Source organism: Dermacentor andersoni, chromosome 1, assembly GCF_023375885.2.
Source record: "Dermacentor andersoni chromosome 1, qqDerAnde1_hic_scaffold, whole genome shotgun sequence".
Taxonomy (NCBI): Eukaryota; Metazoa; Arthropoda; class Arachnida; order Ixodida; family Ixodidae; genus Dermacentor; species Dermacentor andersoni.
In genome coordinates, this window is record NC_092814.1 from 160731835 (window position 1) to 160758347 (window position 26513).

Consider the following 26513-nt stretch of genomic DNA (forward strand, 5'->3'; position numbering starts at 1 on the left):
CAAATGCTGTAGTGATGCTATCTGTGTTGGATATGTGTTACCCCACGCTGTAATACAATAATTGAGATGGCTGTGAATAAAAGAATGATACAAGGTTAGCAATGCTGGTTTGCTAAGATAAGGCCTAGCTTTAAGTAAAATTCTAATACCAGGAGCAAGTTTGAGCTTCATATAGGCGATATGACGTAAATTTTAAGTTGGAGTCTAGAATTATAGAAAGAAATTTGCATTCATTAACTGAACTTATGACAAGAGAGTTTAGGTTGACAGTGGGAGTGAATTCTGGTGTTAGTATGGTTACTGCATACGAGCGACGACGGCGTATCAGCCTTCTCCTTTATTAGTTTTACCAGCCATATCCTATGGACCTTTAAAGTTTTTGGAAACTTGTGAAAGTTTACGCCTTTTTTTCTTCTCGACCTGACGATGGACGTTGAGGAAACCCAGCAGTAGGTCACTCATGATAAGACTGCCGAGTGAACATCCCTTCTGCTGAATATCAAGTTTCCGTGAATTGTTGACTTCCGTCACTATATGAATATAACACTTGCTGAGTAAGCAATGTGCTTGTAGAGCACCATCCTACTAGCTGTAATCGAAAGTTTTAAACTATGCCGGGCGTCATGGAGCGCAGCAGACATGGCAGCAGACGACAAAAGCGCGAGTATTCGTGAGGTGACGTCACGCAAATGGCGCTCGCAGCACCACTACTAATGGTTCTCGTGGCAATAAGTAAATCTCAAATCACCGGTTAATTTTATAGATATGCGATGCTAGAAAATTTTTACTCAAGCTGAATTTGTGCTAGAAATAATTTGTAGTGCTTTGAGCGTAGTAAGCTCATAAAATTATGCTCACTACGTTGGCTAATCCTATGGCTACATGCTACCAAGGCCTGCCAAGGCGCTGACCCGTGCGCCATACCATACCACGTTTTGCCGGTGTGTGTTGCCTTCGTACTGCAGTGCTTCATTCATTGCCGAGCTGAAAACAAAAAGTATAAACTTACCTTGGAACTGGTTGTGAACTCTTGTGCTAGTGGTCGGTTATCCTGTGAAGTGCCAGGTGTTTGGCTGTGACCTTACGACGTCGTCCGTGGTGTGATTTGGTGACGCTGCAAGACGCGCGTTGTTGCTAGTGGCTGTGTTCGTGTATGTGTTTTCTGATTGTATACATGCGTTTATGTGCTCAAAAGGAGCAGACCGCTATTGCATGCCATCAAGCCTCGTTAAGTTGACTGAAAAGGGGATACTCTTGCTAAACGTGCGAGCTCGCACGATCTCTCTGCTACCAGCAGCGGCTGTGTGTGCGTTTCTTTGCGGAGCTTTAGTTTCTCTGCTTAAGGAGTCAATAAACACTCTGCTGAATAATGTGGCGATGATTTACTGAAATGGAGCACCTGTAGCATACGGTGTTTGGGATAAATTATTTAGCTAGTTTTCAATGTAGCTAGGGGATTGGTTCTCAGGTAAATGTAAGTGAGCGAATAGGTGTCTACGCCTTGTTTATTCCATCAGAGGAAATTGATGGGCAGGTGCAATAACATTTCTTGCAGTTTATTCACCTACCGTGTGCCGCTATGGGCGCGCATACAATGAAGTGTACGAGTTCGCTGACGAAGGTGTGCGTGTGCGACACAAATTCGTCCCTTTTCCTTTAGACATTTTTGGTTCTGACTGGTGTTGCAGATGTCGCGAGGCACTTTTTATCGTCACGACGATGTATTAGAATTTGTACAACTACTTCTCCACGAGAGCCTGAGACTAACGCTGAATTCAGGAGAGCGCCTGAGATTGTAATAACGCGGGTGGCGAAGCGTCTCCAGGGCACTCAAGAGGCAGCGAGGGGTTCACAGCTGGATCCAGGAGAGGCCGCCGAAGCTTCCAAGTGCCGGGTATGTTCGCATACGAGACTGATTGTCCGCGACTTCCGGCTTACGGAGGCCTCGGCGAGCCCCGAACCCAAGGATCATTCGGGTTCCAGCCTTTATGTACCTGTAGCGCCTTTGCGGTCTCGGAAGCGCAACTAGAGTAAACTAAAGAAACACATGTTGCAACTTGCAAAAAAAAAAAAAATAATGCACGCCGGTCTCGAGAAACCGGCTTGCTCAGCCACCAAGTGGTGACGCTATGAGCTACCATGCCCTGCTACTTCTGCAACACAAGTCGGAACCTTGCTCCTTTTGGCACCATACATTGGTCATTCAGAAAGCTCGGAATGCTTTGAAGCTGGTGGCTACCTCTGCATTGAATAATTAAAATATAAAACTAAATGAAGTATTTGTAATAGCCAAGTATTATGTCTGCTACACAGAACTCTGCTTTAAGATTCACCAGCAAAACATGTTAAAGATGCTGTATTGGTGGTGCAGTTAGTCTGTGTGCACTTGTTGGTGACTTTTCTTAACTACTGCATGATAGTGTGAGGTGTAGTTTTAAGATAAATAGTGAACAGTAATAAAATGAATGGTAATGATCTCTGAAACATTCATGTTTGGGAAGATTGACAATAAAGATAACTAATGAAGGCACAGGCCAGTTTTCTCACGCAATGCACAATAGCTTTCACTGTCCAAATGAGCATTGATTTTTCCAATAATGTTCATTTGGTTAATATTTAACATGGTTAGTTTTCCTAAGTCAATACTGCCCTAAATATTGTAATTGCAAAGAAATAACATGGGTGCTCAAATTGGCTTAAGGATCTTGGATATTGCAATAGGATGTTAACTTGCTCAAGGAGAGCGCTGGCTTGACTTTAACCCTTTGTGGTCGAGTGTCGGGCACTACGTGACTCAAAAATATTCGTTCCGGTCAGATGTCGAGTAGCGGGCGACAAGTGCGCATGCTCATATTCACCAGTTATTTGGGTTGGTAGCGTTTTCAGAACTTTTTCAAGTAATCAGTGCACTTTGCAGTGTCTCCAAACGATGGCAGCACTTTTTTACCTCCTTCATGCTGGAAGGATTTTCGCGCAATTTGGGGAGTAGCGCGTCGACAGGACGGTGGCATTTTCTGCATGAGCACTTTATAGACGAAATTCACGTAAGTTCATTTAATCAAGTGATGATTTTAGTTATGTGAATGTAGTGTTTCATCTTCAGATGGTCAGCAAATATCCTTGTATGAGAGCACTTAAGAAGGCAGTGACTATGAGGATCCTAACAACATGTATTGCAAATCCTGACTTCTACTCAGGAGAGTGCTTCAAGTGCTACCACACAGTCTTCAAGTACTGTTGAGAGCCTTAGGAATCGGCAAATTTTCTTAAGGCACTTACTCGTGCGTTAGCTTTTTGTGCGTGGCATCTAAATGCACAAGTTTGTTGCTGACTGGAGCGACCACAAAATGGGTAATTACGCCTCTCCATTAATACTCTTGTTCTGAGAATACACCTAGATTGTGTTAAATAAGAGTTTGGGATTGAACTACACCATTTAAATGTGTACCATCTGCACCAAAAACAGACATCGCCCATTGTGACCCATGTTCATTGGCATTGACCTGCTTTAAGTGGTGTCTAGGGCCAGTATAATGCAATAATTCCTTTTGCCCAATTCTACTCCTTTCCTAACATTTACTGCTCATGACGATGATCCTGGTGGCAACACAGGTGGATGGTCGCTCGGACCACTGACAAAGTACAAAAAGGAAAAGAATTTGAATAGAATCGTTATATTATCCCGTCCTTGGGCCTCTGCAGCATCTTCGCTTTCAACTGTTTAGAGCAATCAGGTGATCACTTTAGCGCCATAAGACCGCACGCCCACTCTCACCACAGTTGCAGTGGTGCTGCATATTCATACAACAGATGCTTATTTTTGAAAGCCGACATACAGTGGTATTTGATCTAGATGATTCAGCAGTCACTATCATGGTTGTTTCAGTTATAACATTTACTCACAAACATTTTGCAGCACCATGGTTAAAAGAATGACTATTAAGAAAAGGCTGAAATGTAATGGTGTAAGTGTTCTCCGCAAAAGAATGCTCGGCATTTGAGCTGTCAATGCTATCTTGGAACCATTGTTGAATGCTGCTGAAATCACAGAATGAATCGGTTTAAGTTAGTCACCTGAAATCTGTTCCCTTGGTTGGCAGTGTGTGGCATGGATAGGATGAGGCACATGTGGAATGCTGTAATGGACAAGCATTATTTGTTGTAGGTCTGCGTGTTCTTTGTGTCAGTTTTAGTAGTTCATATGGTGAGTATGTGTGTTTTTAGGTTTCTTGTTTTCTAGTTTTTTTTCTCTCGTTTTTTTTTCTCTCTTTTCTTCTGTTGTTGTTTTCTTCTTTCTAATAAATCCATATGTCATAAAACCAGACGTATCGTAACATGTGCAGTATTTCCATGCATTACACAACTGTGAGCATAGCTGAAATAAATGGGATATAGAAGAAAGGCTGCTGAAATACACAAGTCAGCGTTACAATAGAGCTGGCATTTGTTGTAGCTTTCGTGGCTAGACAAAAGATACCTTGTTAAAGGCAATGTCGGAGGGTTGGTAGCTAGTGGAAAAGATTCGTTCAGTCACATCCATCCAGTACTGAATTTAGGGAGGACGTGTCAGAATATTACTATTCTGTTGTGTAGGTAGGTAGGATCGGTTTCGAAAAGGGAGTTCTGGTGCCTCTCTATGCTATGTTTTAGTGCTTCCATTCAGAAGGGAATGTTCTTGTCCTTCAGCAAAGTCGAGGTTTAGATTTAAGGATCAAGCATTGTTGATATGCACATACTGCTTCCTATTTTAGCCCCTGTTTCCTATTTTAGCACATTTTCAGTGTGCCTGGTGCATGCAGAAAATATTGAGCAAGATTTGTGTTGATTTTACCTGTAATACCTAAACAACTGCAACATTTTCTTACAAAGCAAAGAAGTAAGAAGCCTTGAGATAGTCAATCCTGGGCTTATAATATGCCTGCATATTACATCTCTTATGAATATAAAGGGTTTGAGTAACACATTTCACTGTATTGTTACCTCTTGTGTAGTTCCACATGCAATGAGTTGTTCGGGGGTCCAAACTTACACTGCCCTCCCATTCGCATTAGGGTTGCATGTATGTACGCATAAGTCTATGTATCACGTGTGTGTGTGTATTGGACATAAGTGACATGGTGGAGCTCGTCAATTAATCCACTCTCCCCACTTCATTTGCATGATTTGTGTTCAAGTAATGCTGCTGTATTAGCGATGTCCTTATTTTGGGCAGGACTTGCATGCTGGTGAACAGTGTGCTGTGCAGACAAGCGTAACTGTAAAGTGATCCCAACATACTAGCCTCTTTTTTTCTACTTTTTGTTTGTCAAGATAGCCTTAGAAATTTTGTAAAATGAGGTTGATGTTTTTCTGTAGTTGTTCTGTATTTTGTCTCATTTATGTTAGAGTTACTTTTGCTTGTCATATTTATTTTACTCTTCACACTAGCAACTTTTTTTGTCGCTGTGTTTGCCCCATCACCAAAGCAATCTTTTTCTTTGTTGTACACTGAGCCATTGAGCTGGCAATATTATGACAGGGCTGACTTTTCAGTTTCTAATGCCATGATGACTTTCTGTGATCTTTCATGGTTCAACGTGGGGCATTACTTCCTTTCCAAAATAATTTGACGGCCATGCCACTGAACTTTTGAATTTAATATGCTGGTTGGGTAGGTGGTGCTTTGGTTTAGTTTTAAGAATTTCTGAAGACAGTTCTCATGTTACTGTTTAATGGTATGCAGTGAGGCTTCCTCATTTTGGTATATATTAACCTCCTCGACATGGGAGTTGCACAAAATAGGATATTAATTACAACTTTAACATTATTCTCAAGATTTGATTCTCAAGATCTACAAGAAGAACATGTGTACTACCTGGGAGTTTGCACGTTATGCCTTGGCACCTTTCATGTTCTGGTAGAAGCAGCTATAGAAAGTGCCATTATTGGATGTGTTATGAAACAGTCATATTTAATTAGGGTTACTTCTATAGCTTTTCAATGTAGTTTGCAAAAATAATGGGTGTGTCACAATTTATTGACTGAATTTGCCATTTTTCGCAAACTGAAGTTTACAAAGTAGACGTCCCATCACGGTTTCCTTTTGCCTCTTTGTTTTGACAAACTGTAACATTTTTAATTGACAGTATGCTTTCAAACAGAGACAATGGGAAATGTTTAAGAGTGCTGAAAAAGTGCTAGTTTATGTGCTGGTATCTCAGCTGCTACAGTGCCACTGAATGAAGGGGCATAACTGCACCAAAAGTTTGCATGGTGTCACCCCCATTAGGTAGATGATTTTCAATGCAGCCTTGACTAAGCAGCTTTGAATCCATAGGTGCAGTCTGCAGTTGCATATGTGACCAAAATACTGTTCCACATACTTCTAGGCATTTTGCAGACTGAGCTGAAATTCTTTCTTTGATTCTACACTCCAGAAGAAAAAAAAATGGAGCTGGGCAGGTCATGTAGTGCGCCGGTTAGATAACTGTTGGGCCATTCGGGTTACAGAATGGGTATGAAGGGAAACGCAGTCGAGGATGGCAGAAGACAAGGTGGAGCGATGAAATTAGGAAGTTCGAGGGTGCTAGTTGGAATCGGTTGGCGCAGAAGAGGGGTAATTGGAGATTGCAGAGAGAGGCCTTCATCCTGGAGTGGACATAAAACAGGCTGATGATGATGATGATGACGCTCCAGAATCTCAGTGCTAACAATACATGACATTAGTGCCATGGAATGAAGTCATTAATGGTGTTGCTTGTTTTCATAGATTAGTTCAATTGCTTACTCGTCCAGCAATACTGATCTTGTACTTGTCATGCAAATTATTGATGTGCATAGTTGTACTGATATACAAATTAAAGGGTGCAATGTTGGGCTTGCCTCATTTGTTATCTGTATCCATAGGTAATGATTTCTATTGTACAATGTAGAGGAATGTGCGCTAATGCCAAATTTTGTTGTCATATTCTTCAGAGAACTGGAGCTACGCTAGTGAGATTTGTATTACATACAAGTTCTCATGATTATCCAGTGCGTATGCCGAACAAAGTGATATCAAAATTGCAGCCTAAATGCTGGCCAGACATGACCCTTATATACATATAAAAGTTTTGTGAATCTGGTTTGTGTTTTATGAGCATGCTGCACTTATTGGTGCAAATTTATTAACAGGTGCCTCTTTTGTGTGCCCAGGGCATAACTTGTCAACAACCTTCATTACCAGTTGGCTCCTGCTCTCACTGCAGTGTCCCCAAGACCGGGGCTGTGAAAGTACGCCTCTTGCAACACTCCAGTAAGAATTCTTTTCATATGGCTTTTACTATATATACACGTACCATTGTCACGTGCAAATGGAACCAATCCCATCCTTTCACATATTTCCTTATATCTCATCATCCCATCCATTTGCCTGTCACCCTTGATGGCATTTCCCTTCCCTTAGTAACCATTCTATTACTACAGTAGACCGCCGGGTTTATTATATGGCCTGCATTGTATGATCTACCCGATTCCACTTTGATCCATAATTTATACTGCTTTCTAATTTATCTTATCCTTAACAATATGGCAACCAGTTTCCTTTCTATTGCTCATTACATGGTCCTTAGCTTCATTTGAAGTTTCTTTACTTGTCTCCAATATTAAGCCGATGTATTAGCAGAATACAGTGACCTTACACTTTTGTTTTTTTCAAGGATATTGATAAATTGCGGTTCATGACTTGGTAGTGTCAGTCCGGGCACTCCAATCCATTTGTTTTTATCCAGGGCCTCTTATAATCTCCCACGAGTACTTGGTCTCATATATGCACTTGTTCACTGCTTGTACAAGCTGACTATTAATTGCAAACCTTTGTTTTCTAATCGTGCTACTGAATATTACTTTAGTTTTATGCATAATAACCTTCAAGCCTTTTAGAAGACCTTGGTCTTAGGTCTTGGAAGTGCTCAGTCATTCATTGCAAGTCATCTGCAGACTGCAGCTTCTAGAATTATTTACCATCGATCCTCCAATTCAGAAGGCTTTGTGTATTTATTTGTTTCTGCTGAAAATTCTGTTGGTTCCCATCGTGTTATTCCGAAAAAACCTTGCCAAGTCGGGAAACAAGGTAATAAGCAGACATGGCAAAGTGCAACACTTTGTTGTGTCTGCTTTTTGCCCTCCGTGTCCTTCATTTCAGTCCCCTCAGAAATGGATGGTGTTCTGTGATGCAAAGTCAGTGTTGCAGGCTGTAGAATTCTTTATAAAGTGGGTGCTGTATTAGATGCTGATGCAGGCAACCGCAAAGCTTCACAGCAATGCCCAGCATGTTTCCATGAGTGCCTAGTAACTCTGGCATGGTTGGGAATGAACTAACTGACAGTGAGTCCACATCAGTCATCTTATACCCATTTAAGTTCGTTGGGCCTTTTGGTGGCTGCATACCAACTTGTTGATCACGTCAGTCATCAGTCATGCAAGGCCTTACAATGAGCTCTTTATAATGATGTGCAGTGCTCATGCTGACCACTTCCGCAGGCACCTGCATGCCTTCGATACGAACAGAAAATTTAATCTATTCCGGAAGGTCATGCAGAGGCAAACATCTTTGTTGCACAAGATTAATCTAGGCGTTGTTTTACAACGAAGCTGTATATGGCTAGCCGATTCGTCCACCCGTCCGTCTGTCGGTTGCCTGTACGCCAAAAGCTCCTCTGACGCGACACCATGCGCATGCGTGCAAAAAGAAAAAATAGACAGAGTGAAAGAGAGGCATGCAATTAGGCAACACCACCTAGATAGTACAAGGCCTGTTTACTCCAGTCCATTACGTCACGCTACCTGCCCTGAAATTTCCATTGACAAGGCTGGCGTGATGAAAGTGGTGATGTCAAACTCACTGTTGCCTACTCAGGAGCATCCTCATTAGATTCTGTGGCAGTCAGGCGAGGTAACATGACATCATAGATTGGAGTGAAAAGGCCTTATGCTATCTAGGTTGTGTTGGATTAGCTGCGCCAGTAGTGACGTCATTGCTGTCCATTGCAGCCGAGTGCGTACACAGCAGTTTCTCTCCGGCTCCGAAATGGATAGGCCATGCGTCATACATACTCCTGAAGAGCAGGCAGCTTTCGATCAGCAACGCCGCGAGCAGAACCGGGAACGAGCTCGTCTACACCATGCCGATGCTGCAGACCGGGCACAAGAACAGGCTCGTGCAGCTGAGCACAAGCAGCAACTGCGTACCATGGATCTGGCAGCCTACCAAGCCATCGTTTAATGAACCATCGGGATTAACCCAGTGATAAACACTGGGGCCGCACATTTCAGCTTCGCTGGTTAACCATTCGTATGGAGGGCTTGGGTAGTGATTTTTTTCCCTGGCACTACTCCCATCTCATCTGCCATGTGTACAGCTCTGACTGTGAGCGCTGCTGGGCACCTATGGCATTGGAACACATATTATGTTTACCTAGCTTTTATGTCCCCAAGTAACAGACACTGGATGGCTTGCTAGGTATACTACCACTATTGAAGAGCGCTGTTCTTGTCCCGTGGCCTGATACTAAACTGCGAGACAGACAAGTGCCTCGTTGGAATTCCTGCATACCATAGTACCTGACATGTGACTTCAGTAGGGCTGCTATGTATTGTATGCACACATCCCTGGCTTGCCTCCTCCTCATCATCATTCATCGCTACTTTTGCTCTTCTTCCCATTGCAGAGCAGCAGATTTGAGTGTAACTGCTTGGACCGCATTCTCTGTCTTTCCTGTAACAAAATCTCTAACCCTCTCTTCCTCAACTGGTTCCTGTTCCGGTCTTATTAATCAGTAGCAGTGCCCATGGAGAAAGGAAGGATATGAGGGAGCATTACGTCATGCAGTCAGCCTTGGCAAGTGAACGCTCCGTGAAGCCACAGTGGTGGCCCAGCACGTGACCTCTTGCGTCGAGATCAAGGAGCAAGAATCGAGATTGGCTGAGGTTCCCAGTAGCTATGCCAGTAGTTTTTATTCAGTGCGCGCTTGCTCAGCTGCTCTGACATGGCTCTGCCTGCAGAGTGGGAACACTAAAACCAACCGCACACTTTGAAGTGCGATCACGTGTTGGGCAGACTGGTTTGCCTTCAATCGCGTTGCGTTATGCTCCCTCCTATCTTTTTCCTTCCTCCATGGCAGTGTCCATCGAATTTTTCACAATTACCAATTAAGCCAATTTGGCTGGGTTTACCAGAATCCTTACCAATCTAAGCACCTTGAATTATTACCTTCTTTTTTCTTTCTTTTATTACAGAACCACAATTTACTAGTAAGATTTTTCACTCATGAGAATGTATAAAATTTCAATGTAGCATAGTGTAGTTACGTGATTCTAACATGCTCATTGTTTCTGGAAAACTTCTTGCAAATATGATATGCACAATTTAATCAAGTATGAAAGCAAAACTGTAATAAGTAGAAGCCAAATAGCGCAACGCTATCTCGAAGGCCATGCTTTTGACTGTACTGCAAGCGCCGCAAGGTCGTCATCATTGGACACAATCTAGAGGTGGTATTCAAATCATACCTCCAGTGACATTAGAGTTCAAAATTTTTTATGTTCAAAGTGAGACACATCTTTATGTCTCTCTTACTGTGGAGATCTGGCACGGGAATCATCAAGGGTATTGCGTTTTGCATCTCTTGACATATGAAAATAGAGGTTAGAGGTACGCATCACAATTGAGGGCATTCTACGTTTAATTTCTCACTGTGAAAAATAGGGTGCGTGTTCGAATTGAGAGCACATTACAACTGAGCAAGTGCGGTAAATACCTTGCGTGAGGCAGCATTCCAGTATTGTACGTTGAGCTTTATCTCTGTGTACTAGCAGTTAATTGTGTGCTTGCTAAAGCTAGCTATTTTGGAATGTGTTTCATGTATGAAGGTAATAAAATTACCATCTTAGCAGGAAAAACTCAATGGTACCAAAGAGGTTAATGTGTGCATGGTAAATGTAAGTGTTTTCACAACCCTCCCCAATATTGGACGGTCAATTATGCCACAGAGCCAGGATCACTTTCTCATCCATCACAAAACTAAAGCACGGACAATGAAACAGTTGCTTTGCTTGCACTTACAAATGTGAGTATGAGTTTCTGGGGTTTCTAAGACGTGAAACTGGGTATTCAGGCTAGGAATTTAGTAAGAACTCTGACTTGAGGTTTAGTGTTACATTCATTTAAAGAATAAAACCTGGAATTCACTGGCACAATACAGCAAACTTGGGAACTGTGAATCACCAGGAGGTGGTTAGGAAGGGAGGAGTAAAAATTGTAAGCTGACATGCTTCAGGTGCTGTTCTTGGGATAAAAGAAGTGTCCATGTTTTTCACTTGTGTGTTCTTTTTTTTTTGGCACACCAACTTAACATATACACAAATGCATAAATCAAATCATGTGCCAGTGCAGCATAGAATGCATTAGCGAAACTGCAGCCCCATAGTTTTGCTTCTTCAGTGTCTGTCCATTCCTGTTGAATATGTTGTGCCATCATATAGAATATTAGAGGCAGTTTTTACAATTTTGCACATTGAAGCAACATTTGGGCAGCAAGGGGTGTTGTAACTAACCATTTTGGATTAATTTTCACCATCCAAGGTGGTGTAAGGCACACTCAATTCTTGGACATTTGTCATTATATTAAGTTATGGCTGTTCTAACTATACAGTCATACTTGCTTTGTGAAGCTGAGAAACAGAACAATTTAGCTATAGTGAATTCATGGTTGCCAGTCACTACGGTACAGATTTGTGGCATACCTTGATGCATTAAATACAGTTTCTATCCTTGGGGTTGTAGCCAGGGCGAGGCACACTGAGACCATGCCCCTTCCACCCTCGAAATTTCTCTACACCAGGATGCAGCCTGCCTACCAGCACCTCCATGTCATGTGTCATGTGGTCATGTGCTTGCACTTTACAGCAATCTTTCGCAAAGATACTGTGTAACATTTATTTACTATTGCTGTGTGGCCTAGAGCAAGGTTGTTTTTTCCTCCTTTCTGTTAAACAATAAATATATATTTATTATCATCAATCAATAAAATCTTTATTAAACATAATTAATCTTAAAAAATAATGTACCGACAGCTCCCCGGAACTCCTCTCAGAGTGTGCCTCATAATCAGATCGTGGTTTTGGCACGTAAAACTCCATAATTCGAACTCCACTCAGAGTTGCATGAGGGGTCTGACTATTGACTATACAAAGCAGGTTCCTAAGTGAAATGGTAAATAAAAACAGAACACATTAAAGAGTATATGTAACAGAAGACAGCAAATAAACAATAACAATTAAAACTCTAACACTCTGGTAAGTTGATCACAAATTAAGGCACATGAAGCAATCAAGAAAACCTTGAAGAAATGTATTAGAATATAACAAATAGATGGAAAATAAGCGCACAGGAAGACACACACGAACAGCTGAGAAAGACGGGACAGGCGCTATCCCTTTCTCGGCTGTTCGTGTGTGTCTTCCTGTGCGCTTATTTTCCGTTGATCTGCAATGCACCATCTAGCCCGTCAGCAGGTGTTGTTAAAATATTACAAATGATCACCTAAAGCAGGTACATAAGTAAAACAGTAATTTAAACAGAACGCAATAAAAAGTATGTATCATGAAAAACAGCAAACAAGCAATAATAACTAAAGCTCTAATTTTAGCAAGTTGCAAGAAGGCATGTAATGCAACCATGACAACCCAACAAAAAACACACATGCTCGCAAATATTTCGAGCATTACTGGGATTGAAGTTCAATTGTACAAAGAGTTTGTTTGAATGTGTGAAACAATGTTATTGAACTGACACTGTGTTGTAGTTTGTACCATAGTTTGATAATTGCAAAAGATGCAAAGGTCAAGTGATACATCATTTGATGCATAACTTGTTCATGGCACCATAGAAGTCAACCATCACCAGAATCTGGTCATGGCTAACCTCAGAATAATACAAGTTTTGTACATTGAAAACCATTCTGTGTGCATTCTTTCATAGTATTGCACTTGTGGGGGTGAAACAACATCACAACCATTCATAGTTCCACTGTAATCACTTAAAAATTTCAATTCAATTTTCACCACTTTACTGCTTTTGTTACAGCAGAGTCTGACAGAAGTTTACTAGCCAGAATGTCTAAATTCAGTTCAATGTACTTGACTTTAATAAACTCAGTGCCCTTCCACTCTGTGAAGAAGGATGACCAGTGAAGTGGTGCACGTGGGGCCCTTAATGGCAAACTGTACCTCTGCCGCTGGTCGGCCCACATATGGGAAGTACTTAACGCCTGCTTTATCTCCATCATGGGTCGGCCCGGTATTGCACTATCTCTGGGATCGGCCCATGTATGGGGAATGCTTAACGCCTCTGTCACTTCTGCCGCGAGTCAGCCCGGCATTGCACTATCTTCATGATTTTTTTCTACACATGGACACGATAATAGGGAAAGTGGCCCTTAACAGCTTCACTGTAAAATGGTGATAATTTCCTTGGAATCTCCTCAGTAGGTGCAAATACTAATCTCATAGCTCAGTTTGCTTGGGAGCCTGACTTTAAAAATGAAGCTTGGCTTTGAAAATGTAAAGCATGACATTTTCCTTTGTACACTGATTGCTTTGTGGATTCTCTGTTTCACTTTTGGTGAGCTTACCACAGCGAAATATTTTTCCTTGTCGAACGAAATATTTTCCTTGTTTAATTATTTAGTTGATTCTTAACTACCACCATTTTAGTGTTGCACTTTCATAATTACTCCATTTTCTTTACTTTTACAAGAAATGTATGAAAAGTACTGTGCATGTGTGAAAAAGACAGCAATGAAGGGATAGATTTTTTTTTCTCCACTATAGCATTTCTTTCCAGTACTGCTGCGTCCACACTGGTTATTGCAATCACTGGTGAGCTTCCAGTAGTGACCCTGCATTGCGAATCACGCACACTTTCAAAGACACATCCGGTGTAAGGCAATGAGTTAGATTAACAAAGATATGTAGGAAAAATGACAGGAGTCAGCTGCATGTTACGCACTGTCTTACTGGTGAGCAGGGTTAGTACACCTCCTTAAAATCCTTTCAAACCCATGAATTTGGAAAAAAAGATTCAAGAGAACTTAAAGCTCCTTGAAAATAACTGTGCTCCTTGAATTCATTGAAAACTGTGACTGGGGGCAACATTTAAACATTCAAAGTAGCAAATTCTGCATTGGGGCTGTGTCATGGGCGCTGTCTATCGGGAAAGAATTCTAAACATTTTTTTTTTCAAAGTTTCGTCAAGCAATGCAATGTGGTGTGTCCACAGCTACCAATGACAGGCTTGTTTAAATTTATGCTGTTGTCATGAAGCTAGAATAAGCCAGATCAAGCGACCAAGCTGTTCAACTATTTTTGTTGTTTTGCTGGTTAGTTGACACCACAGCCATCATGACTACATTTTCGGGGCATAGGTTCTAGAAATGCCTTACAGAAAGTAAGTTTCAGCTAGTTGGCTTTAATGCAATGAGTATGTTCGGCTGAAGCTGGCCACTACTAACCATTATGCTAGAAGGTGATTGACATCATTACAATGGGGAAGTCAACTTTGAAAAGCCATCTGAAGACCTTGGATTGTGTGTCCAACTCAACAGTGGCTTAGCTGCAAGAAATTGCAGCTAAGAGATTTTAATTTTTCCAAGTTTATCTGTACAAATAAGGTTTGTTCCCCCTCCTTGAATTCTGGCCTTTGGCATCCTTGAAATCCTTGAATTGTCCTTGCATTTTGAGCCAAGTGTTCTGTACAAATCCTGGGTGAGTGGCAGAGCTGGAAAGGGGAAAGCCATCCATCACAGTTGAGGTCTGCCTTTGTTATCCACGTTTGCAACAATGGAAGACATATTTTGACTCGTGTACACACCCTAATCATACAGCATCATCAGGTTACACTGATATTGTTGGCTAAAGGTGAATTGTCAGTATAACAAGTGCATGCCATGATTTGTTGGTCACTCAGTCCAAAATATTGGCAAAATGCGAAAACACCCGTGTACTTAGATTTAGGTGCGCGTTAAAGAACCCCAGGTGGTCGAAATTTCCGGAGTCCTCTACTACGGCGTACCTCATTATCAGAAAGTGGTTTTGATACGTAAAACTCCATAATAATAATAAAAAAAAAAGTCCAAAATATTGGTCACCATTGTTTAAAATAATGAAAGCCTGAAATGTGTGCATTTTTTAATGCAATCATGGCTTGTTTAGATGTGTGGTATGGCTCATTGAAGATAACATTATTGAAGAGGATTACGAGATGTTGTGCTGAGTAGTGAACAGGGCACAGAAGAGGACTGCATTAAAGAGTTGTGACCTTTCTTTATTATTCAACAATCACATGTCATGTGGGCTCAAAACTTGTCATCCAATGCTTGTACATTATTTTTCTTGAGTATCTTCCCATTGCATTTGAGGGAACCTACAAGTGCTCTAGATGGCATTCGCTGTCATCTATATCCTTTATTCTTTTCTTGCCATGGACATTGCTCCCTTGCTGCTTGACTTGAAAAGGGCACTGGAACACTTTTTGGACGTGGTAAGAAAACGTTTGTGAACTGTAGACAGCGTTGCCATGAACATGTGAGCCAAGTATTATTCTGCTGCATGCAGCAGGGAGCTTGTAATCAGGTCTTTCGCTTTCTCTTGCAGCGTTCGTGTAGCCCCCTTTCTTTTACCTCTGTCAATGATGCCATAGACAGCCCATAGACATCAGCCATTGGGCAATATTTAATGACTACAAGTTACTCCCAAGCTTCAATCTTCTAGCAAACAGGGAAGTGTTGGTTATTCACGCGTCCCGCCTGTTTTGTCATCACTAGTTTATCGCTCTCGGGCACCTTCGTCAGATGCCAACCTTGAAGGATTTCTATTATGCACCTTGTAAAGGAGAAAGAAAGGAGCAGGAGGCACGGCATTGCTATTGATGATGCCCCAGCTGAGAGGAAACATTATGCTGAGGAGGAATGAGAGAACTAAACATTGCGCTCTTTGTATCTCCATTGTTATTTGTTCTTTTTAAAAAAAATTATCTGGGTATACATTCATTGAAGGGCATCACACTTATCCCATTGTGTTTCTCAGGTTTAAAGGAAAAGTGTTGAATGGCTCCTTTTGAAGGGTGTTGAAGCCATATTTTGCTGTGCCACTTCACCCATAGTTCCTATAAATATATTTTTTCAAGATTATCTTCAGTTATAAGGTGTGGAATGTAGCAACCATTGGTGTACATATTACGTTCTTCAAATCTTGCTCTGCTAGAGCCACGATGATGGAGATCTTTCATTTGATTTACCTGAAGTTATAGATGGGCTAATAATCAATTTCTTTCTGTGCATAATTCTAAATGAGGTGTAAAAAAAATATGCTTTAACAATAGTAAACTCTGGTTTAGTGTGTTTATGGTTTTGGTGGAATAATTCAATTTTAAGTGAGGTGTTCATTGCATATACTGGATGTTTCAGTAATGGCTGTTGCTAATTATTAAAAATAATGAGTTCGAGACACAGTGATAGCTTTTTCTGGCCAAGATTCACAGCAGGGGTGAACGAGATCAACTCCTGGATTTATCATTTAGCAGCCTAACTAAGATTCACTAGCTCTTTAACTAACACTATCAGGCAGCCAATGCCAGTTGAATGTTTGTAACTAATAGCAAGCTCATACATACCTGTCCAATCCCGAATTTTCCGTAAAGTTTACAAATTTGGCCTCGTTTTATGATTTTATGAATGTTGTATCAAGTTTACTGAAAAAGAAATTGTGCTTGCGAAAAAGTTTCGCTCGTCAGTCCCCGAAGCTTCTGTTGGAAGGCTTTTCATGATTAAAGAACATAACAGAGGTAACTTGTTTCAAGAAAGTTTATACAGAGCACATTGAAGCACATGAAATCAGCAACACCAAAGTCACTGGAAAGGTCTCCGTGCTTTTTGCTGTATTTGCTGAGGCTAAAGGTAAATTATGTTTCATAAAGCTGCGTGTATACCCCTGAAAAGGCGTGTGCTCAGGGCAAGCTTTTTAAAACATGCATGCAACCCATGTGCACAAGTTGCTACGTATACATAACAAATCAGCTTTTCAAGTAGATGAAAAGCCCTTATCTGTAGCATACAGGCACGAGGAGTTGTGCCTCATTTTGCATGCGAGACGATCAGGAGTACTTCCTCAGTTTTGCTGATTGTGTCCGGCTCTAAGGTGACTAAGTAAAGGAAAATGAAAATCATGCCTCTCATGCACTGTTGATCACATTTCATGAAGGGGAGGTGGGCAAAGGTCCCTGCATTCCAACTACATAACAAATGGACACATTGGTTGCTGAAGTGAAGTGTCCCTTTATGGAATGAAATTGAATACAGTTGCATTTCTTTATTGTGAAATGCATGGGAGTACAGATATCTATAGCTTATGTAATTCACACTGTTATAAAATTTGTACTCCACGTAGCCTTCATTGGAGGCATAAGTGCACGGAAGCTGAGTTTCATGGCCGAGCCAGTAAGAGGGCAGCCTTTGAGCTACGATGGTGCAACTAATGAGTGGGTGGTCTCAGTGGTGAATTGACAGTTTCAATTAAGGCAGGGATTTAATAAAGAAGTTATTACTTTACATAGGCTACTGGTGTGTGTTGGAAATTAATCAGAACTTTAGAAGTTACATTTTGTTTGAATTATGTTGAAAATTGTGTCAGCCTAACAAAAACTTTCTTATTGATCACATGACAGGCTTCGAAGCATCTGATTATTCTTCACCTTTCTCTTCAATTTGTGTCATTGGCTGCTGGTCAGTCACTGCGCTTTCAACAGCAATTCAGAAACCAAAATCAAACATGACAGCCCGAGTGATACAAGGAACCAAATTCTCGCTAGCTTTCCCCACAGACAAAGTTTTCACTGCAGTCCTCAGGAAGGGTGCCCAGCCCATGTCTCCCTGTACCGGCATAATTTGTAGTTTTTCCATTCACACCTACTGCCAATTTGTCAACAGTCATTTGATTGATCTCAAGTCCCAGCTTCACTTCAGGTGTTGGACACAGCAGCGAGTTGCCAAACTTGAGACCCATTACCCCTTTCTGCATTCCTGGTATCACCCCATACTTGCACCCCAGTATTGCTAGATCTTTCATTATGGATGTGTATCCTTCAGCTTATTGCTGTGATTACCTGATCATGTTTTCCTATCTCGCTCTTTGATCCATACTCATAGGTACTTTTATTAACATATTTTTGATATTTTATTTTCCTGAATCTACCATGATGCCTGATTTCCTGATGCTAAATTTAAATCATAGACCTTCATCTTCTTGTCCACAAATGTCTGCCAGATGCTGAATATCTTTCTTATGATCAGCTGACAAACACATTCATCCACATGCATTTAATCTGGAAGGTGTTGCTTGACCACCACCACACTGTGTTATATATATGGGGGTAACCCAACTTGCCTCTAGCCTCCTTTCAATGCCCGCATGTGTAATAGAAAAATGGGCAGCGATTTCGGGATACCCTGATGCAGATATATCTGGACATCTGCTCTCGCATGATTGGTCAGTCCTTCCCACATTATCTAACATTCATTATTCTGGTATATTTTGTTAAGTTCCTGTGTTACCTGAACATCATTGTTCCAGTCCCCTGTTAGTAATTTCATATTATTTTTGTTCCATGATATTCTACAAAACCTCAATTTGCATTCTCATAAATACCACAAATATCGTATATGTGATACTCTATTGTCTTCCATTGTTGTTTCTGTGCACTATGTAATTACAGGAAGGTTATTTCTATGCACCTTCCAATTTTAAAACTGTTTTTTAGTTCTCCCAATACCTTTTGTTCTGAACTGAAACAGAATTTTATGGCTTGCTTTGCTGCAGAATATGTAATCAGCATGTAGGATGTAATGCCTTTTTCCATCCTCATTGTCTTTGTACAGTAATTTCATTTTACTCTGTCACCATGTTTCTGGGAGTTGCATGTCTGTATGACTTCGTCCAATTCCAATCATTTTGTCAATGCTTCATTGTTTTCTGGTCCTAGTTCAATAATTGACCCTGTTGCCTCGCGGTTTGGAAAGTTTGCTTTCACCTTCTTACAGTCTAGAACTATATTCAAAGATAATTATTTTTTTTTTAATTGGTGCAATTTTAATTCACTATCTCGCAGATTGTTGCAAAACTAATGTTGAATCCTTGTTGAAAACCGATGTTGAAACCAATACTTTTGCGATGTTGAATGGTTCATCTTTTTTCACATACCGTAATTATTACGATTAATCTGTGAATATATACTGGTCTGATTTGTTGACATATTTCAAAAATATTTGAGCGATTATTTGCGCTTTTGTTTTAGTGTTCCTGTGCATGATTTAGTGTTCCCATATACGGGGACACCAATACGAAGTTCTAGATTTTAGAGTTTTAGAATAGGAGCCCCAATAGTTTGGAGTCCCAAAGAGCTTTGCGTGTGTTAGCGTTGGGGCACGCAGGAGCGAAGAGCATGCGAAGAGTTTTAGTTTTCGAATAGGGCTTTGGGCGTTTGCGGATAGCGTCTTGCGCTGACAGCGCCACTACGGCGTCAAAGAAACGCTATTAGAAATAATTAAATAAAATATACCATTTCATGATAAGAATAATAATGTTTACTTTCGTGTTCTAACGTTTAATTGCAATTTAGAGGTTATTCTAGTAGCAGCAAACAATTAGTTGCGCTTTGTTTTGAGTAACCAACCTTACGTGTTTCACCAGCCAAGCTAATCCTTGTTAGGCCTACAATCTAATTACATAAAATCCACAATCGAATTCGGAGTCAGCGGCGTCTCATGAATCAGTCTTCATAACATACGCTATTTGAGAGAAAGCGATAATCGCAGTCACTTCTAGCTTGCGAACTTCACGCGTTACCATGAATCGAGCCCAGTTTGGTGCTAGGTTAGAGCCGTCGCTTCGATGGGTGCTGGCCATATGTTTGTTTACGCAAATCATTTGGCGCAGCTTTTGGGGCTCCCGCTAAATCAGTGAAATAGCGTGTCCGTCGCAAAACCAAAACGCAGTTTGCGTCTCGCGTATGCGCATTGGCTTCGACGCTATTTCTTTGAGGCCCCTATTCTAAAATTCTCATTTATTAGAGAGTTTTAGAATAGGGGTCCCAATATTTTGGGGCCCCAAAGAGCTTTGCGGGTGTTAGTGTTGGGGCACGCAGGAGTGAAGAGTTTTAGAATAGGGCTTTGCGTTTGCAGATAGCGTCTTGCGCTGACAGCGCCACTACGGCGTCTAAGAAAAACGATTAAAAATAAATAAAATGCACCATCTTATGATATGAATAGTAATTTTGACTTGCGTGTATTCGCGTTTAATTACAATTTAGAGGTTATTCTTCAAGCAGCAAACAATTAGTTGTGCTTAGTTTGGAGCAACAAAACCAACTTTACGGGCCTTTACCAGCCAAGCTTAGCCGTGTTAGGCCTACGAGCCATAAAATCCACACTCGAATTCGGAATCAGCGGCGTCTAATGAATCAATCTTCATAACACACGCTAGTTGAGAGAAAGCGATAACTGCAGTCACTTCTCCTAGCTTGCGAACTTCACGCATTACCGCTTCGATGGGTGCCGCCATGTTTGTTGACGCAAAGCTTTTGGGAACGCTATTTGAGCTCCCGCTAAATCGGTGAAATAGCGTTCCCAACGCAAAACCCAAACGCAGTTTGCGTCTCGCGCATGCGCAGTGGCTTCGACGCTATTTCTTTGGGGCCCCAAAACGTTTGGGGCCCCTATTCTAAAACTCTCTATTAACGCAAAGTTAGGGTACACAAACCGCCGGGCTTACAAAAGAGCGCAAAGAGAATGTACTAAAGAAACCCAAAGGAGTACAAAAGAAAACAAGCCGAGCGTAGCGTTTTGCGTACGCAAAGGTCCCTTCGGGTACCCAAACCACCGTTTGCGTACGCAAAATGTAAAACTCCGTCAAATGATTTAGGGAGCTTACATCGTGCGACATGCACGCACTTCCTAATATGATTGAACACGGGATGCGTCTTGCCGGCAACCTCGTAGAGAGAGCTGTGGCCTCCGGGATTACCATCCTCGTTTTCACTGCTCTGGCGGCTATGCGTTGTTAGATTTCGGAGGCCATGAGTAAATACATTTAGTGCTGGATGAAGTGGACAGATGGCGGCACTAAGCCCATTCGGGCGCCGTTATTCGGGTGGTTTTCGCGTTTCATTTCCAGCGTTTTCTGCGTTTCCCGGCCTGAGCGGTCTCAGAAACAACGTACACAAAAATGAAATTTATCCAATAAAAAAACAAGTTGGTGTCGCTCTTTCAAAACGGCGTTAAATGCTTGGTGTTTTTATGGTTCCGATTGGTTGATGCGACTAATAATAGTAATACCACGGTGTCGTTCAGGGAGGAGGAAGAAATTTTATTGCCGTTTGTGGGTCCAAACGTTTGATCTTTCTTATTATATATTGGATAACCCGATTCTTGGCCACTCCCCCAGAGTGGATATGTGCCACTGACAGTTAGGCTCTACATCTACGAATGCGTAGTCAGCGTCAACGTTTTTAGATTACATATCTAAATATCTGAAAATGCTAGTCAGCTTAGCGTGCATTCAAAGGATGGCGTAGTCCATGGGCGGTGCCAGAATTTTTTCTGATGGGGAGGGCAGTGCTTGATCCTCCATTTTCCTTGGGAGTGCGGGTGGCTGGCATGTGATATCGTTGTACTGCTCGTGCTTAAATTTTGGTGACTGAGATTACCACAAGTTGGTACCAGAATTAACCTCCTTAAGATTTAGGTTCGAATCCACCTCAACGGGAATGGACGACTCACTTCACAACGTGCACGAACAAACGGACATTGCAAAAATACGCTTATGTTCCCGCTGAATGTTGATATCAAATGCACCAAATCGCAAAAGCCGCTAAACCTTCCTTCCTTCAATTATTGTGTTGACGGTCCTGCTTTACTTGAAATAGAATGCGCTGAACATAACACACGCAGGGATTTTGTGCTGTGGTTTCTTACTGTGAAGCAGGAATATTAAGTGTAATTTAGTTAATACGTGCGTCATTTTATTTGAAGCAAAAAGAAATTATTTGCATCTCCACGGATCCAGAAATTCATATACCTGACTGCACAAATATTTTAATTAAGAGTTAATTTAATGAAGCGCATGAGCAAACAAAGCGGCAGCAACTTTGGTTGGTCTCGGAGTTCTTCGCACGTCGGGAAGGCTACGACCTTTTCTTGTGGAAATATTCGCCATGATCATGATGATGATCTAGTGGCATCCCCACTCCAACTGAATGTTCGACCCCCTAGCGGCCGCACCGTGAACCAGCCAACTAGGTTCAACCGCGGGTTCTGACATTACAGCACGCGCTGCAACGTTGTATCGTAGTTCTCAAATTGTCGTGATGCCGCCGCGCACAAGCCCGCAAAAAAAAAAAAAAAAAAAAAAAAAAGAAAGAAAGAAAAAAAAAAAAACCGGGTGTCGAAATAATTTTGCTATGTACCATTGGGTGTCATCGCAATGGACAGACAGCAATTCACCACTTCATCGTTTCCCGAAAGTACCTAGACGAAGCGCAACGGAGCGCAACATGAATAAGAATCTTGCGCATTGGCAAAAAAATTTGGAGGACGCTTAGGCTTCGCTTTTAAGAGTGGAACGCGATAGATTTGAAAGATCCCTGATTGGTCACGCTTCCCGGCAACCTCCGCTTTCTTGCGGTTGCGCGGAGGCGAGCGCGATGGTGTTGTTGCAAGGAACGGAGCGGGCCGCACCGCTCGGAAAAGGGGTTTGTGTTTGAGTTTCTGCGTAACAGAATTATGTTTTATGGTACATTCAAATTAAACCCCGACGCTATCATGTCTGTAGGTTCTGTTTAGGTCGTACTTTACTATTTTTCTGACGTATTTTACTGTGAGGAGTTCAATTAGTTCAGTAATGCATCTGCGCCACGCGGAGGACCCGCGTCGTTTAGTTCGGAATAACTCTTCGTCAAGTGACGTGCGACGCCGACACAGGCCGCAACGCTTTAGGCAAAAAGGGAACGGAAGAGCACGGAACAAGCGCTTCTACCGACGCCCCTGCGTGTTCCACGTCGGGGACGTCCACCTCTCACGCCATGGCGCCTACAGCGTCATGGACTCCCTCGAAGGCCCACGTCTTCGATGTTGTTGTCCCTACGGGGAATGGTCCCGAGACCGTCGTCGACGCGACGGACTCAATAGTTGGCCTCTCTGAGGTCTACTGCGTTCAGCACATGGGAGGCCTCAACTTCCAAGTCACCGTCAAGAGCATGGCTTCCATGTCTCTAATCGTCGATGCTGGCTGCCTCGTCATCGGTGGCGAGCGTTGTCCCGTCGTCCCCGTCGGCCCGCAGGTAACCAACGTAACCTGCCTCTTTTTGCCGTCCTTCGTCCCGAACGAAGTCCTCGTCCAGGCACTATCACCGTACGGCAAGGTTCTGTCTGTCAACGCTGGTCTTATGAGCGGACGACGTGGCGTGCTCACGGGCACACGCTTCGTGCGTATGGAAATGAGTACCACAACCCCGGTCCCAAATTATCTGCGAGTCTCTGGTCATCGTGTGACGTTCGACTACCGCGGCTTGCAACGAGTGTGTCGTCGGTGCGGTTCCAGCGACCACTACCGTGCACAGTGCACCGCCGCGTTCTGTGGCCGTTGTGGCGTCCATGGCCACGAAAGCGACGGGTGTGACCGTCCTTGTCGGCGTTGCGGGGATAGTCACCCTACGGTCGCGTGCCCTGTGCGGCGTTCATACTCAGATGCTGCTGCTGGAGCCTTTCCACCCTTACCGCCGGCGTCAACTGCGGTTGCGACTGCGCGTGACGCCGTAACCAAAGAAATCGCACTGACACTGCAAGAAGCAGCGTCAAGAAATGAAAAAGAAGAGGCATGCAGCTCGGGAAGTCACAACGCGCCATCTTCGCCGGCCTCCTCTACTGAGAAAGAAGGTCATGACGTGGCGGATCGCAACACGCCATGTTCGCTGGCCTTCCAAGCAGCGAAGGACACGGGTGCTGTGGCCGAAAGCGCCTCCCCTTCGGCTGCTACCATCAGTCCTCCTGATCGCAGCAACGTTTTAAATGGGGATAAAACACCTGACCCTGCAATCACTACAGTCGATATACCCACGAAATCTGCTGTAGCTTCATCCGCCTCAATTACATCTCCTACAACGGCGCAACCATTACATCTGAACGAGCCCCCAGCTGCCGAAGTTGTCGGCGACGATGAACTCAATCCCGCCGCCCTACCGCTACCGACGTCGTCATCATCAGAAAACAGCTTCAGCCTCGGAGTTGATAGCAGCGTTGGACTCTCGCCAAGCCTGGATGAACTCGACATAGAAATGGCGGCCCCACGAGACGTAAAGCGCGCTCATGCGTCAGCCTCTGGCTCGGACGGCGGCCCCGATCGCCGTGCCGAGTTACAGCGGCCCAAAAAACCTCGGCCTTCTTCGAGAGGGTCGAAGAAGTGACGCGTGCACTGCTTAACCCCTGGACTTGTTCCCAGGGCGCCGACTGGAACAACACGACCAGGTCAGTTTGGTGATACATTTAATTAATTATGGCTGACACCCTGAAGATTATTTCATTAAATGCACAAGGGTTCCGAAGCCCTGTAAAACAAGCCGAAATTATCAGCGTGGCCCGCGCAAAAAATTGTGACATACTGTGTTTACAAGAAACAAATTTTTTCACCATTGGACATGTCCTTAATTTCAAACGCACTTTTAACCTAGACTGTTTCTTCTCTTTCGCGACATCACGATCTAGCGGAGTTGGTATTATTATTTTCAACAGAGCTCTCTTGCGAGATCATCATGTCTTTTATGATGGGACTGGGCGAATATTGGCATTTGATTGTGTACTATCTTCATTTAGGTTACGGATTTTGTGCATATATGGACCCGCGCAGGCCATTAAGTCCAATGATTTTTTCCGTGACCTGGACGTGTATTTCCTTGACGGTCGTCACGTGGTGCTCGTTGGGGATTTTAACTGCGTCTTAGACACGCGAGCAGATGTGCAAGGCCCGGGCTGGGGTCGCCCTGATTGGAACGCACGGGAGTTGCGTCGCCTCGTCCAGCATTTTTCGTTGCTGGATACGTATCAACTTTTTCATGGTTCTTTATTTGCCTGGACCTGGCGACGTGGTGTGTCGTCAAGCAGGTTAGACCGTGCCTATGTGCCAAGCAGTTTAGCTCAGTATGTCACCCGGTCTGATGTGATAACGTTTCCTTTATCCCCTGTTTATATTTCCGACCACAAACCAGTAATACTTGAAATTCGTTTCCCTGCTTCCTCATCAGTAAAACCCTGGCGTCTGGACATCCGCGTTCTACATGACGCGCGCTCGCGCTCTTGTTTGTCAAGAGTCTTGGGCGCCTCTGTTTCTAGATCTGACCGAGAGTCATGGGATACGCTCAAGGTGCAGTGGCGTCTGCACTGTTCAGTTGAAGGACGTGCACTCAGACGACGTATGTCAGAAGAACTGGCGGATACTGCCACGAAGCTCCGCATCGCCCTTCGGGTCAATCAACTGACTCCGTTGATGCTGTCCTGGCAGCGTGAGCTACGGAGGCGTTTCCAACGCCTCATCGCGGCGTCGTCTTTGTCAGCTGCTGCTTGGCGATGCAGACGTAATCCGAGTGCACACCCCGAAGTTCTGCGTTTTTCAAGAAACTCGCTTTTTAGACAGCCGAATGCATTTGGTTCTGCGGCCCCAACAGCAGTTCCTGTTACACCACCTCCCACGCGTGATTATTCGCTCTTCGTAACGCACTTTGAAAACATGGCGCGTACGACCATGCAAATAGATTCGGGCTCTCGAGGATTTCATACATTGCTTAGTGGTCTGCCTCAGGTTCCACCTGAGGTAGCTGACCGTCTTTGTGCACGACCATCAGCCGAGGAAGTGAAGGCAGCATTATCTTCCATGAAGCGTGGCTCGGCCCCAGGGCCGGACGGGTTACCCGTTGAGTTTTATCTCACGTTCTGGGAAGATATTGGTGCCACTTTCGTATCTGTCATCAGCCAATGCTTTGAGAGCCTTGATTTCCCGCTTAGTTTTCGGGACGGTCGCATTGTGCTAATACCTAAACACGATCCGTCATCAGTTCACCCAGAGGAATGGAGGCCAATCACGCTTCTCAACGTTGACTACAAAACCTTCACAGCTGTTCTCACCCGGCGCTTGAGAAGCCTGATGCCTTCCCTAATAGGACACCATCAGGCATGCTCAGTCCCTGGCAGAGAGATACACAGTCTTTCGTTCGTTACGCGTGACATAATGACATACACGCTGACCAGGTCGGCACGTGGTCTCTTAGTTTCACTAGATCAAGAAAAGGCATTCGATCGCCTTGAACATAACTACATTTTTTATGTACTGACCTCGTTCGGCTTCTCTTCAAATTTTGTTGAACTTATTAGGAATACCTATTCTAATATCCGAAGTACATT

At 43.1% G+C, this 26513-nt stretch overlaps 1 protein-coding gene across 1 annotated transcript in view; it reads left to right on the forward strand.

The window, feature by feature from the left end:
* The first annotated feature begins 891 nt into the window (after positions 1–891).
* The window catches only part of LOC126547124 (TOX high mobility group box family member 4-B-like), a 764451-nt gene continuing 738829 nt past the window's right edge, over positions 892–26513 (forward strand). The window contains exons 1-2 of the mRNA XM_050194994.3: positions 892–1151; positions 7174–7273. The gene's annotated coding sequence lies outside the window, so the exon portion shown is untranslated. The remainder of the gene's footprint in view (positions 1152–7173; positions 7274–26513) is intronic.